Source organism: Phyllobates terribilis, unplaced genomic scaffold, assembly GCF_046119375.1.
Source record: "Phyllobates terribilis strain yellow unplaced genomic scaffold, ASM4611937v1 Scaffold_4__5_contigs__length_816908805, whole genome shotgun sequence".
In the NCBI taxonomy this organism is placed as follows: domain Eukaryota; kingdom Metazoa; phylum Chordata; class Amphibia; order Anura; family Dendrobatidae; genus Phyllobates; species Phyllobates terribilis.
This window is the reverse complement of record NW_027362764.1, coordinates 45,080,504-45,096,162: the sequence shown is the minus strand read 5'-3', so window position 1 is coordinate 45,096,162 and position 15,659 is coordinate 45,080,504.

Here is a 15,659-nt window from a genome sequence, read left to right as displayed (position 1 = left end):
GCGCTTGGCAGCATCAAGATATATCAGATTTTTATGATCCGTAAGAACCTGAACGGGAAATTCCGCACCTTCCAAGAAGTGGCGCCAGTGTTCAAATGCGAGTTTAATAGCCAATAATTCCCGATTACCAATATCGTAATTCAGTTCAGTCTCCGAAAATTTTTTTGAAAAAAAAGGCACAGGGATGTAATCCATCCCCGTTATCCTGAGACAATACTGCGCCAACCCCCACAGAGGAAGCATCAACCTCAACCAAAAACGGCTTAGTCACATCAGGCTGCATAAGGATGGGAGCAGAGGTGAACCTCTCCTTGAGATACACAAAAGCTTCAATGGCCTCAGAAGACCACTGAACCGCATTAGCACCTTTCCTGGTGAGATCGGTCAGAGGTTTGACAATACTAGAAAAATTTTTTATGAATTTTCTGTAATAATTGGCGAAACCCAAAAACCTCTGTATCGATTTCAAACCAATAGGCCTAGGCCATTCCTGTACAGCTTGAACTTTAACCGGGTCCATCTCAAAACCTTCGCTGGAGATAATGTAGCCCAAAAAACTAATTCTCTGTACAGCGAACTCACATTTCTCCAGCTTAGCAAAAAGCAAATTGTCCATTAACAACTGTAATACCTCACGTACGCTCCGCCAATGAGACTCCAGATCCGGCGAATAAATCAAAATGTCATCCAAATACACAACCACATTTTTGCCGATCAAAGGTCTAAGGATGTCATTAATAAGATTCTGAAAAAATGCAGGAGCATTAGTAAGACCAAAAGGCATAACCAGATTCTCAAAATGACCCACAGGAGTGTTAAAAGCAGTCTTCCATTCGTCACCCTCCTTCATGCGCAACAGATTGTATGCCCCCTTAAGGTCAATTTTAGAGAACCACTTGGCCCCCATTAACTGGTTAAACAGATCAGGAATCAATGGCAGTGGGTAAGGATTGCGTACAGTAATTTTGTTAATCTCACGAAAATCCAGACAAGGACGTAAACCGCCGTCCTTTTTTTTTACAAAAAAAAATCCAACCGCCACAGGAGACTTAGAGGGCCTAATGTGACCGGCGGCCAAACTTGTCTGTATGTATTCCTCCAAAGCCTTCCTCTCAGGAATAGTAAGGTTAAATAAACGACTTTTAGGAAGAGTCGCTCCAGGGACAAATTCAATAGAACAATCAGAGTCTCTATGGGGAGGCAAAACCTGCGATTCCTTCTCAGAAAAAACTCTCCAAAAATCCTGAATAGGAACAGGCAATTCTCCCCTATCCAAAGCTGCAATACGCCCGTTACAACACTTGTCATAACATTTATGGCTCCAGGATTTAATTTCACTGGTAGACCAATCCAGTACAGGATTGTGAAATTTTAACCAGGGCAATCCCAATATTACTGGAGAAGGCAAGTTATTCAACACTACCAAATCCAATTTCTCATGGTGAACACCATTAATAGTGAGAGGAAATTCACAGACCTTGAGAGTAATATTCTTCAAAGGGGAACCATCCACAGAGACCACAGCAATGGGGGATGATAAAGGTTCGGGTTTTAAATTGAGTCTTTCCAAGAATCCCCCATCAATTACATTCAGAGTAGACCCACAATCAACAAACACCCGAAATTCCATTAATTTTTCCTGAGCAATCGTGGAAGCAGCTAAAAATACACCCTTGGAATTTAAACAGGCAATACGGGCATGACTGACCATTTTTTTTCTTTCTTGATACGAAGCTCACAGTCTTTAATCAAATGACCAGATTTTCCGCAATAGAAACACAAGCCTTCAGAAAATCTGTGATCTTTTTCTTGAGAGCGAGGTGCCATCGCTCCAATCTCCATCGATTCACCACTGTTAGTACACACATTCTCATAACCAGAAACTGACATAGCAGAGGATTTGCTCTCATTAACCCTTGCACGCAGTCTCCTATCCACCCGTATAGCTAATTGCATAGCCTGTTGCAAATCTTCAGGTGTAGGATAAGCAATTAGCAGGTCTTTAACCCTTTCACTGAGCCCAGCAAGAAATAGACTTTTCAGAGCAGAATCGTTCCACCCTGTTTGAGTAGACCATCGACGGAAATGAGTACAATATTTTTCCACATTACCTGATCCCTGTCTCAAACGTCTTAACTCAGTCTCAGCTGATGCGACACGGTCAGGATCATCATATAATAGTCCCAAAGCAGAAAAAAAACTATCCACTGATCTGAAGCATGTATCACTAGGTTGCAAAGAAAAGGCCCACTCCTGAGGCTCTTTGCGCAAAAGTGACATTATAAACCCTATGCGCTGGGAATCATCCCCAGAGGACTTGGGTCTCAAACGAAAATACAATAAGCAAGCATTTTTAAATGAAAAAAATTCTCGGTGTTCACCAAAAAATAAATCCGGCAAACGTACCTTAGGCTCCAAGAAATGTGCTCCAGGACAGTTACTCACGTGCTGACGGAGCTCAGTCACCTCCAAAGAGAGTCCCTGCAGGTGTTTAGCCAAATCCAGAACCGACACCATGATGGAACAGAAAAAAAAATCTTTCCTTAGAGCATTTGCTGGGCTGGACTTACTGTTATGTTCTGCTACCAGAGCTAAGGAAAGAGAGGAGATCTGTCCCTACGATAGAACTCAGCTGAATCCCTACGATATAACAGGGGACCTGATCCTGCGATCAGACCTGCTAAAGTCCTAAGCTAGTCTGTACGGAGACCTATAGATGTGGGGAAGGAATCCCTACAAGTACTAAGGACTGGGAGGAAAATGGGACACCTCCTAACAGAAATAGTAGCAGACAGACGAACAAACAAAATATATAGAACATAGAGGTCCGTAGACCAAGCAAACTAACAGAGTTAGATACAGGGCACAGGCTAGCTAGAAAGTAGTTAAACAATGAAGTCCAGCAAAGCCAGAAGGGCGGAGCAGGATTAAATAGGCCAACAAGGTCATGTGACCAGCAAAGGAAAAAAACTAAGAACAAGGTTCTAACAACAGTCACAGATCACGCGTCTACCAACAACTGACTCCTCCACTCCACACCAGGCAGTATGAAGCCAACGCTGGCAATCCAGATTGCCAGAGGCGAGAATATATAGGAGAGAGGAGTGGCTAATACTAAACAGCTAAGATCATCCAAGCTGGAAGCTTCAGAGACTCCAAGCTAAACAGTTTAACCCCTGGACTGCTAACAGAAACATGCACCATTTAATATGGAGAAGTGCTTCTGGTTAGTGCAGGAGTACATGAAATCAGATGCTGCGGCCTTCTAGCCCCTCTCTTTTGTGGTAAACCCGTAACATGGCCATTCTTCAGTCTTTTACCTGTCTTCAGCTGGATTGATATAAGATCATACTCCTTTGGAGTATGGGTTATGGCAGTGATGGGTCAGCCTCTGTCTCCTCGTCTCAGGACAATCTCCTGCAGCAGCTCATCTCCAGAGTTACTGAGACACCGAGGCTGAGCTGACCCATCATTGCCATCATCTGTACTCCAAATGAGAACATTCTGAAATTACTGCAATTGAAAGCAGGTAAAATAGATTGGGGAAAAGGAAGGAATTTGGAAGCCATTTATGTACAAAGGGCTCGATTCATCATAGCTTTCACACCAGAATTCTTTGAAAAGTCACAAAATTTAGGTGCAACTTGAGCTAAATTTTGCAACTTTTGATGTATTCAAACCAAGTTCTCCAAGCTTTGCCAAAATGAGTGGAACTGGTGTGGGATGGCTGCATGAAAAGAACATGATGACAGAGCTCGTCTAATTAATGATGAGCTGTGGAATTCTGTATGCCAGAAATCTCACTCCAGTCCCTGGAAAGCGCACACTACTGTTCAGACACCCCAGATTTATGAAGAGGCATGCATTGTTCAGCCTGACCTTGTGGTGAATTTGCTAGCATGTCTTCTCCTTGGAAGATTGTCAATTGTCTTGAATGTTTTCCACCTGTGAATAACTGTAATACTGTAAAATCATGCACTGTAAATTATATGGACATTGCCTTATAACCCTTTGAATATTGATGGACAGTAACAATCGCAAACAGTCAAGACTTTTGGTTTTATAGAGGTGATCACTAGTGATGAGAGAGCATGCTCGCTACTGTTCGGTGCTCGCCTTAGCATCTCACTGCTCGACATGCTCTTTAGAGAGCCAATGAACATGCAGGGATTGCCTGCCACTCACTGTAATGCCATAGTCAATCAGTGTTGCCCCCACAGTCTACAGCTCCTGCACCTCATCCTCCTCAGCCTCCTCCTCCTCTTCAACCTCCATCTCCAAAATGACCACATCAGTCACAAGCTGGAAGCACTGCAGCACTGCCTCAGCCAAGCGGCAACAGGCTGTGCTGAAGCTAATATGCTTAGGTGACAAACCACACAATGCTGAAGAGTTGTGGACAGCTCTGAAAGAGCAGGCATATCTGTGGCTCACACCGCTGAACCTACAGCCAGGCATGGTCGTGTGTGACAATGGCCGGAACCTGCTGGTGGCTCTGAGGAGAGGCGAGCTCACACATGTACCGTGCCTGGCCCATGTGCTTAACCTCGTGGTTCAGCGGTTTCTCAAAAGCTACCTAGAGCTGCCGGATCTGCTTGTCAAAGTACGCCACCTGTGTGCCCTTTTTATAAAGTCAGCTACATCTTCCGCCACCCTTGCCGTGCTTCAGCGGCATTTGCAGCTTCCAGCTCACAGACTGGTGTGTGATGTCCCCATGCATTGGAACTCTACACTGCAGATGTTGGGAAGGATTTGAGAGAAGAGGGCAGTTATTGACTACCAGCTTCAACAAAGGCGTCGGTATTCAGTTCAGAGTCCACACATAAGACCTCAAGAGTGGACATGGATGTCAGACATCTGTACAACCCTCCAAAACTTTGAGGACTCCACCAAGATGGTGAGTGGCGATGACGCCATAATTAGCATCACCAGCCCGTTTCTCTGTCTTCTGAAATGCTCTCTGCTCACAGTCAAAGAGGATGCATTGCAGGTGGAGCACGATGAGATGGAGCACGATGAGCACGATGAGATGTGTGTAACCATACAGGGTTACACACAGCCCGGCCTCATCTCATCCCAACGTAGATTGGGTGACAATGAGGAAGAAAGGTGGAGGAGGAGGAAGAACAGGAGCTATTTTCATGCTCTATAGACGGTACTACCTGCACAACTGTCATACCGTCAGTTCAGCAAGGATGGCCTGAGGACAGGGAGGAGGAGAAGGTGGAGGAAGAGTAGGGGGAGAGAATGGTCAGTCGTCCTCTTGGTGAATACACGGAAGTCTTGCCTGTTAGCAGTCTGAGTTTATGCTATGCTGCCTTTCCCGTGACCCTCGCGTTCTCAAAATTTTGGGTCAGAGTCATTACTGGTTGGTGACACTTCTAGACCCACGCTACTAGGAGAACTTTATATCTCTTATTCCTGAGGCGGACAGGTCTACAAAAATGGGGCAGTACCAGAAGGCCCTTGTTGCGGAACTATTAAAAAAATTCCCATCTGAAAACTCTGGCGGCAGAGGGCACACTTCGTTGGACAACCAAGGAGAACAGCTGAGAGAGACACAACTCCAATCCAGTAGAGGCAGGGGAACACTGTCAAAGTTCTGGGAAAGTTGTCTCAGCCCCTCCAATCGCACAGGCCCTGAGACGCGGGGTACTCTCACAAGGAGTGCATAGTTTGGGAAGATGCTGAGTGAGTACCTTGCCGACCGTAACAACATCATCTGTGATTCCTCTGTGCCTTATAATTATTGGGTATCCAAGCTGGATACATGGAATGAACTGGCTCTCTACGCCTTGGAGGTCCTGGCCTGCCGTGACGCTAGGAATACTTTTTTGGGAAGTGTATTCCCAAGCACCTTTTCACACTCACACATGGGTATATGCTTCCTGATTTTGGCTATTTGCTCTTGTCCTCCTCCTTCTCCTCATCCTCATCCTCCACCACCATATCACCAGGGTGACCGTGGTGCGTGATGCAACACCCACATAATTTTTTTAAAGGGTGTTTATGATGCCCGTAAAAAAAATTTTTTATACAGTATGTTCATGTATACCCCACAGGGGTAAATGTTTGTCAGTCCATACACTTAGTGCATGGGCATTACAAGTATAGGAGACCCGCTCCTTTGTAATGGGAAAAAATTTTTATGAGGCCCTCCTCCACGTCTTTTCCATGGTGCATTGGAGTGCCTCCCAATTTTTGACAGCCCTTGCATTCACTGCATAGGCCAACACTATGAGAGACCCACTTCCTCATAATGGGAAAATTTTTTCATTAGGCTCTCCACGTCTCTTCCAAGGAGCATTGGAATGCCTCCAAATTTTTGGCAACCCTTGCATTCACTGCATAGGCAAACACAATTTGAGAACAACTTTCTAATAATGGTAAAATTGTTTTCAGGAGGCCCTTTGACCTCCACGTCTCTTCCAAAAGGAATTGGAGTGCCTCCAAATTTCTGGCGTGAGAGTCAGAAATGCTTCCAGGGGTCTTCCCCATGCTGTTCCCATGTCATTTGAGCACTGTTCCCATCGATTTGGGCAATATTTAGGTCCTCTGCAGACCGCCGGTGGGGGGGGGGGGGGGGGGCACTTGAAAAATGCTCGGGTTTCCCATAGACTTACATTGGGCTCATTGCTCGGGTCGAGCACCCGAGCATTCAATTTGCTCGACCCGAGCAATGAGCACCCGAGCATTTTAGTGCTCGTCCCTCACTAGTGATCACACTTTCTAAAGTCAAGAGCATTTAATTTCCTTTAGAAGCAGCAAGGGTGTATTTATTTTTTCACAGACTTCTTTTGAATTTTGATTTAGTTTTTAGCAAATAAATAATGATGCTATGTAATTTATTTGTTACTGATCATTAGAGATGATCAAATCTACCAACATTCGAATTCCCCAAATTGTGATGGATTTTACAGGGAAATTAAATTAACACCAAAATAATTTTATGCAAATTCAATGCTACTTTTTATGCTTCGGGGTTTTTCCAGACCCCAACGCATAATAGGGTGCAAAATAAAAATAAATAAAAAAAACGTGAATACTTACCTCATCGCTCATCTGTCCTATCATCCCTGCAACCTTTTGTCTGGTCCTGCATGTCTCGTTTTTTCTCTTTTCCCATTCTCTTTCACCTGTTTACTCCAGGCCAGGTCTTTTAGATTGACCAAGCCTTGGTTGTCAATGCATCGCGGGCTGTCAGCCAAGCGATGCATGTCTTAATATCGTGACATCACGACATCCATCACTCTGGCACGGCGCATAAGGACATCCAAAGCCTAGTTGATCCAGAAAACCTGGCCTGGCATGCAGAGACAGAAGGGACTACACACGTAGGGGGAATGGGAAAAGAAGAAAAGTAGAGAAGAGGTCGGCAGCCTGCGGGAGCAGTGTTACAGGTGGGCTGTGTGACATAACAGCTTCTAGTCTTAATCAGCCAGATGTCTAGATTTGTTAAGCCAAGAGAAATACCCAATTATGAATGTATGTGTATTTCTGTGGCTGGTGTATAAACTTGAATGTTGACTTCTCTTCTTTTCAAACCAGGGGAGGAGTCCTGAGGAGATAATTTGCATATTTCCACTGCATTTTGGGGTAAGTGAAGAGTCTCCGCGAGCTCAAAGAACACTGGATTTTGGCTGTTGGACGGCGCGCGCATTTTGAAGCATTTTTCACTGTTTTCAGAACATTAACAGTAAGAACATGGAAGAGTCCAGGAGCCATTTGGTGAGCTGCATATCCTGCTACATGTTCACAGACTTGCCAGTGGAAAAGCCAAACTTCACATGCCAGAAATGCAAGCTTGTGTCCCTGTTGGAGGAAAAGTTGCGAAATCTAGAAGAGAGGTTAACTACCTTGAAAATCATTAAGGAAGGTGAAGAGTTCTTAGACAGAGCAGAATTATCTCTTCATGATTCAGAAAGAGAAGAAATTCGAACTGCACCTGACGAAACAGAGGAATGGAAGCATGTGACCCACAGAAGCAGGAGGATCGAGAGACAGTCAGCACCCATACTGCTCAGGAACCAGTACCAGGCTCTCACGCAGGAGAACCATGAAGAAATACAGCAAAATAAGACTTTGCCAGCAATGAATAACCTTGTAAGCCCTCAGAATCCTCCTGGATGGAGAAAGAAGAATGTTGTGAAGAAAAAACGGAGAGTGGTGGTCATGGGGGATTCCCTGTTAAGAGGAACAGAGGCCGCTATCTGCAGACCAGACATAACCTCAAGAGAAATGTGCTGTCTTCCAGGAGCAAAAATTAAAGATGTGTCTGACAGGATATCAAGACTCTTCAGACATACAGATCACTACCCATTCCTGCTAATACATGTGGGGACAAATGACACCGCAAGAAAGGACCTGGAAACCATCTGCAGTGACTTTGAAGACTTAGGCAAGAAAGTGAAAGAATTGGGAGCGCAGGTGGTCTTCTCATCCATCCTCCCTGTGGATGACCATGGAACAATGAGGTGGAATAAGATTCTACAGGTGAACAACTGGCTACGTCGATGGTGCCGTCAACAAGGATTTGGATTTCTGGATCACGGGATGAATTACCTATACGATGGACTACTTGCTAGAGATGGGGTGCACCTTACGAAGACTGGAAAACATGTATTTGGAAGTCGCCTTGCTACACTCATCAGAAGAGCTTTAAACTAGAACAATGTGGGAAGGGAAGCAAAAGGTCAGAAAAAGCCATACAGCTGACAAATACTATTGAGATCTCTGCTGCTGGAAGTGGAAAGAAAGAACAAAGACAAAAAAAATCTAAATAAAAATATGGGAGGAAGAGAAACCAATCACAAACTAAAATGTTTTTATACAAATGCACAAAGCATGGGCAACAAACAAGGAGAATTGGAACTACTAATGCAGGAAAAGAAATATGATGTCATTGGAATCACTGAAACTTGGTGGGACGATACACATGATTGGAATAAAAGGCTAAAAGGATACAACTTATTTGCAAGAAACAGAATTGATAAACGAGGAGGAGGTGTCGCATTGTATGTTAGAAAAGCGTATATCTGCACAGAGATTGATGCTTCAGAGACTGGGAGTTCTGTGGAAACTGTTTGGGTAAGAATACAAGGAGAGAACAACGGAAAGGACACCATTGTAGGCATTTACTACAGGCCACCTGGGCAAGCTGAAGATATGGATGAACTCTTTATGTATCAAATGACCAAGTTCTCCAAAAAATATGACGTAGTGGTCATGGGAGATTTCAACTATCCAGACATTTGTTGGGAATCTCTCTCAAGTAAAACTAACAGGTCAAGCAAATTCTTATCCTCTCTTGCTGACAACTTTATCTTCCAAAAGGTAGGGGAGAAAACAAGGGGATCTGCTACTTTGGATCTAATCCTTATAAACAGGGAGGAAATGGTTGAGGAGGTAAAGGTGGCTGGGACCCTAGGAGGCAGCGATCATGCTATTATAGAATTTTGGATAACTAGAGGAGGAAGACATGTGAAGACTCAAACTTCAAGGTTAGATTTTAGAAAGGCAGATTTTAAGAGACTCAGAAAGAGAATAGGAGGGATCCAATGGCTGGATGTCCTTAAGGACAAAAATGTCCAGGAAGGATGGGAAATTTTTAAAAATGAGATTCTCAAAGCACAATCGTTAACAATCCCGAAAAGTAGGAAGAATGGGAAGCATTTAAGGAAACCAGGATGGATGTACACAGAACTTAAACACATGCTAAAAAGAAAGAAAGAAATGTTTATTAAATGGAAAGAGGGAGGCATATCTAAAGAAGATTATAATGCAGTCTGCAGATCCTGCAGTGCACGTATCAGGTTAGCTAAAGCTGACAATGAATTAAGGCTTGCAAGAGATGTCAAAAGCAATAAAAAAGGATTTTGGGGGTATGTCAAAAGTAAAAGAAAAGTCAAAGATGCTATAGGATTTTTACAGGATGAAAATGGAGAAATGGTAAGAGAGGATGTTGAGAAGGCCGAACTTTTTAATTCCTATTTTGCATCTGTTTTCTCTCAGAAAGAAAATGTAACATCAACTGATTTTCACTGTCCTTTTAAAGGAATAGAAGAATCCAAGTTATCTGTAAACAGAAAGATTGTGAGGGAATATTTAGCTAACATAAATGAGTTCAAGTCTCCAGGTCCAGATGAATTACACCCCAGAGTACTGAAGGAGATCGTAGAAGAAATTTTAGAACCACTCTCCATAATCTTTGAAAATTCTTGGAGAACAGGAGAAGTCCCAGAAGACTGGAGAAGAGCAAATGTTGTTCCTATCTTCAAAAAGGGGAAGAAGGTGGACCCAGGGAACTATAGGCCGGTGAGTCTGACTTCTATACCAGGAAAGATCTTTGAACAAATTATTAAACATCATGTATGTAAGTACCTGGATAAGAATGATGTGATTAACCAGAGTCAGCATGGGTTTGTAACTAACAAGTCATGTCAGACTAACTTAATTTCCTTCTATGACAGAATCACTGACTGGGTGGATCAGGGAAATGCTGTAGATATAGTATATCTTGACTTCAGCAAAGCATTTGACAAAGTATCTCACAACATCCTTATTGAAAAAATGACCAAGTATGCAATGGACCAGGCAACTGTTAGGTGGATTCATAACTGGCTTAGTGATCGGACTCAAAGGGTGGTTGTAAATGGCTTCACATCCAGCTGGATGAATGTCTCAAGTGGGATACCACAGGGCTCTGTCCTGGGACCTGTATTGTTCAACATCTTCATCAATGATTTAGATGAAGGAATTGAGGGTAAACTGATTAAATTTGCTGATGACACAAAGCTAGGAGGGATAGCTAATACTAGAGAAGAGAGAGAGAGGATTCAAAAAGACCTAAATAAACTGGAGCAGTGGGCAGCAACCAACAGAATGGTTTTTAACAGGGAAAAATGCAAAGTACTACATCTGGGCAATAAAAATGAAAAAAGCATATACAGAATGGGAGGAATAGAGCTAAGCAACAGTACATGTGAAAAAGACTTAGGTATACTAATAGATCATAGACTGAACATGAGTCAACAGTGTGATGCAGCAGCAAAAAAGGCAAATACAATTCTGGGATGTATTAACAGAAGCATACAGTCTAGATCACGTGAAGTCATTATCGGTCTTTACTCCTCTTTGGTCAGACCTCATCTGGAATACTGTGTACAGTTTTGGGCACCACATTTTAAAAAAGACATAGACAAACTGGAGCAAGTTCAGAGAAGAGCGACCAGAATGGTGACTGGTCTGCAAACCATGTCCTATGAGGAACGGTTGCAGGATTTGGGAATGTTTAGCTTGCAAAAAAGAAAACTGAGAGGAGACTTAATAGCTGTCTACAAATATGTCAAGGGCTGTCACATTGTAGAAGGATCATCTTTATTCTCATTTGCACAGGGAAAGACTAGAAGCAATGGGATGAAACTAAATGGGAGGAGACACAGATTAGATATTAGAAAAAACTTTTTGACAGTTAGGGTGATTAATGAGTGGAACAGGCTGCCACGAGAGGTGGTGAGTTCCCCTTCAATGGACGTCTTCAAACAGAGGCTGGACAGACATCTGTCTGAGATGATCTAGTGAATCCTGCTTTGAGCAGGGGGTTGGACCAGATGACCCAGGAGGTCCCTTCCAACTCTTCCATTCTATGATTCTATGATTCTAGAAACAATGATGTTTGTTAATGTGCTAATGACATATTGTACTAAGCCAGCTAGATGTTGATTTAAAGAGCAGGATGGATACAAACTATGCAAGTTGATTAAATGCTCAAACAATGAGTCATGAGCCCCTTCCACCTTCATCCCTGACCCTTGACCTGTGAATGATGACCTTACACAGATGTAACTGTAAATAGGGATCTCTATAGTGCTGCAAGCAGGATCAAGCAGAATTGGAAAGACTTTACAAGGAGAATAAGGGAAACTGTAAAATTCATGGAGGGTGTACTTAGTTTTTTCTCCTGGCTGTGCAATAAAATATGAACAAAAATTGAGAAAACTTTTCTGCAACTCCAGGTGCATTATGTCCATATAAATCTTTATAAATCTTGAGGATTATTTTTTTTTCTCACTTTCTACAGATGCCATGGATTCTTTAAGAGGATGGTGGCCACTTCCTGCCAAGTTGAGAAAGATTGAATCTTATTAATGCTCTTGGCATCCCACCAGGTACTATGTATCATCTGCAAAAGACATCTGGATTCTACCAAATTGGAAGAGTAAACAGCAGGCTGAGATTAATTGACGTATGTTTATGTTATCCCTATAGGCTCAGCAAGACCCATCTTCACCCCAGTTCTATATGTTCAGTACATCCAGTAAATAACTTACAATATGCCATTCCTCGGATATCTTCAAAGTGGATGAATAATAAAGGCAAGAGTCTATAATACAAATCTGGATGATCGCTTACGTTTACTATAATATTGAATTCTATTACATATGGGTATATTTATGTATGTAGGAATTAGAACTATTAAAGCTTCTACGTAGGATTGGCCTACATGGCTACTTTTGGTTGTTTATCAGTCACAATAAATTTTTAGGTGAACTCCTCCGTCAAGTGTAATAATTTGCAATTACTGAAAGTTGAATGCAACTTTTCTTGCCATAAGGAAACTTTAGGGTTTCAAAAAGACTATATCTGACATCCTTACATGGCCAGTGTACTTTCAGACATCTTAGATTAATTTGATAATGTGATAAATACACAATTTGAAAATCATTTTATTTAATATTTATGTTGTTTTACCCATAAATAAATTACTCCAAACTGTTTGCTACTAAGTGTCTCCCTTCTGTTTGACTTTCTGTCCACTGCTTGTTGTCAGACGTAATCTGTCTCTAGCAGCAGAGATGCCGAGAGACATTACAAGAAGTGGTGGAGGGTCTTCGTATCCCTACAGGAAGTGGCGGAGGGTCTTTGTATCCCTACAGGAAGTGGCGGAGGGTCTTTGTATCCCTACAGGAAGTGGCGGAGGGTGTTTGTATCCCTACAGGAAGTGGTGGAGGGTCTTTGTATCCCTACAGGAAGTGGTGGAGGGTCTTTGTATCCCTACAGGAAGTGGTGGAGGGTCTTTGTTTCTGTATAGGAAGTGGTGGGGGGTCTTTGTTTCGCTATAGCAAGTGGTGGAGGGTCTTTGTTTCTCTACAGGAAGTGGTGGAGGGTCTTTGTATCACTACAGGAAGTGGTGGAGGGTCTTTGTTTCTCTATTGGAAGTGATGGAGGGTCTTTGTTTCTCTACAGGAAGTGGTGGAGGGTCTTTGTTTCTCTACAGGAAGTGGTGGCGGGTCTTCGTATCTCTACAGGAAGTGGTGGAGGTTCTTTGTATTCCTATGGTAAGTGGTGGAGGGTCTTTGTATCCCTACAGGAAGTGGTGGAGGGCCTTTGCATCCCTACAGAAAGTGGTGGAGGGTCTTTACATCCCTACAGGAAGTGGTGGAGGGTCTTTTTATGTCTACAGGAAGGGGTGGAGGGTCTTTGTTTCTCTACATGAAGTGGGAGCAGGTCTTTTTTTTATCTCTGCAGGAAGTGGGAGTTGATCTTTATATCTCTACAGGGAACAAGTCTTTGCATCTCTACAGAAAGTGGTGGAGGATCTCTGTGTTTCTATAGAAAGTGGTGGAGGGTCTTTGTATCTCTACAGAGAGTGGAGGAGGGTCTTTGTGCAAGAAGTGGGGATGAGTTTGTATCTCTACAGGAAGTGTGAGCGGTCTTTGTTTCTTTACAGGAAGTGGAGGAGGGTCTTTGTTTCTTTTCATGAAGAGACATCTTTTTTTGCTCTTAAATGCAGACACACCAAAAAACTGTGAAAGGAACTATATTAAGTGTTAATTAAGAACCCAGAACCTTTTTAGTAAGAATTCTCTAAAAGTATATAAATACACATATGACTATTAAACTTCAGTAATTGCTTTGGTATCCACAAAGGATGATAATAGAATGGTCAAATTAAAGTACTATAAATAGTTATTAATTAAATAAATTGATAAAAAGTTTTTCTACTCAATTAAAAAAAGTTTATTTGAATATTTTTTGTTTTTTCTCACTGTTCCTATATTTGTGGATGCTGAACACCCTAATATGACAGTATTTTGGGGGTAAATTCTGCAATTATTATCTGTGGGTGTCCGCATTGGTAAATATAGTTTATTTTGTTTGTCTACAGCAAGTCGGGTCAGGTCTTTGTCTTTCAGCAGGAATTGAGGGTGGGTCACGAACTCTCTGCAGGAAGTGGAAGCTGGCCTTTACAGGAAAAGAAGGCAGGTCTTTGTTTCTCTACAGGAAGTGGGGTAGGGTTTTTGCCCACAGACACCACAAGAGGGAGCTGAAGAACACACTGCATACTGTTGTAAATTGACCTCAGTAATGATGTGTTAGTGCACCTGATGGCTGTCCACCTTTGGAGGCAATTTTTTTTTAACTTAAACAAATGTAATTGTGGCTGAAAAATATTTTTTGCAATTAGGTTTCATTAAAAAAAATTCAGTTTTCTTCTATAGTTTCTGCACTGTCTATTGCTACCTGAAAAAGGAGTTAGGCTGTGTTCACACGATGCGTATTTCATGCGTTTCCGCGGCGTTTTTGCAGTTGCGTAAACGCCGCGGAAACGCATGAAAAACGCATGGTAGAAGGGCAGCAATGTTCCCCAATGGAAATCCGCATGTGCTGTGCCCATGATGCGGATTTTTCCGCAGCGTTAACGCTGCGGTCAAAAATCCGCAGCATGTCAATTAATTTTGCGGAAACGCGGCGATTTCGCCGCCATTGACTTGCATTAGAACGCGCCAATTCCGCAAGACAGCATTTGTACTTGCGTAATTGGTGCGTTCTAATGTGCGGATGGTACCCGGGTGTGGAGGAGAGGAGAGTCTCATCCACACCCAGGTACCATTAAAAAAAGCTGTAAAAGAAGAATAAAATAAAAAATAAATGTATTCTTACCTTCTGTCGGCCCGCGCAGCGCTCCTGCTTGGTTCCCGGCACTTGCAGTGAGTTGTAGGACCTGCGGTGACGTCAGAGTCATGTGACGGGTCACGTGACGCTGACGTCGGCAGGTCTTTCAATTCAAAGTTGCCGGCGAGGGAGAACAGGTTGAGCGGGACACCGGGGGCCATCAGAGGTAAGTATATACACTCTCTCGGTTCACACTGTATAAATCCATGCTGTTTGCATGGATTTATATAGTGTGACCTAGTTATCAAGCACTTTCCAGGTGATGCTAACATCGCCTGGAAAGCGCTTGTCAATCTGCATGCGGAAACGCATGTGAATCTGCATGTGGATCCGCATGTATTCTGCAGGAAAAACGCATGCACAATCTGCATGCGTTTTTTCTGCCAGGGAGATGCAGAAATGATGCAGAAATTTTCTGCTTCATTTCTGCATCGTGTGCACATACCCTAACAGTGTTTTAAAACAAAAAAAAAAAAGCTAGAGCAAATGTTGGTATAAGTGTTATACACTGTGCTACAATAATACCACTATACACTGTGCTATAATAATACCGCTATACACAGTGCTACAACAATACCGCTATACACTGTGCTACAACAATACCGCTATACACTGTGCTACAATAATACCGCTATACACTGTGCTACAACAAAACCGCTATACACAGTGCTACAACAATACCGCTATACACAGTGCTACAACAA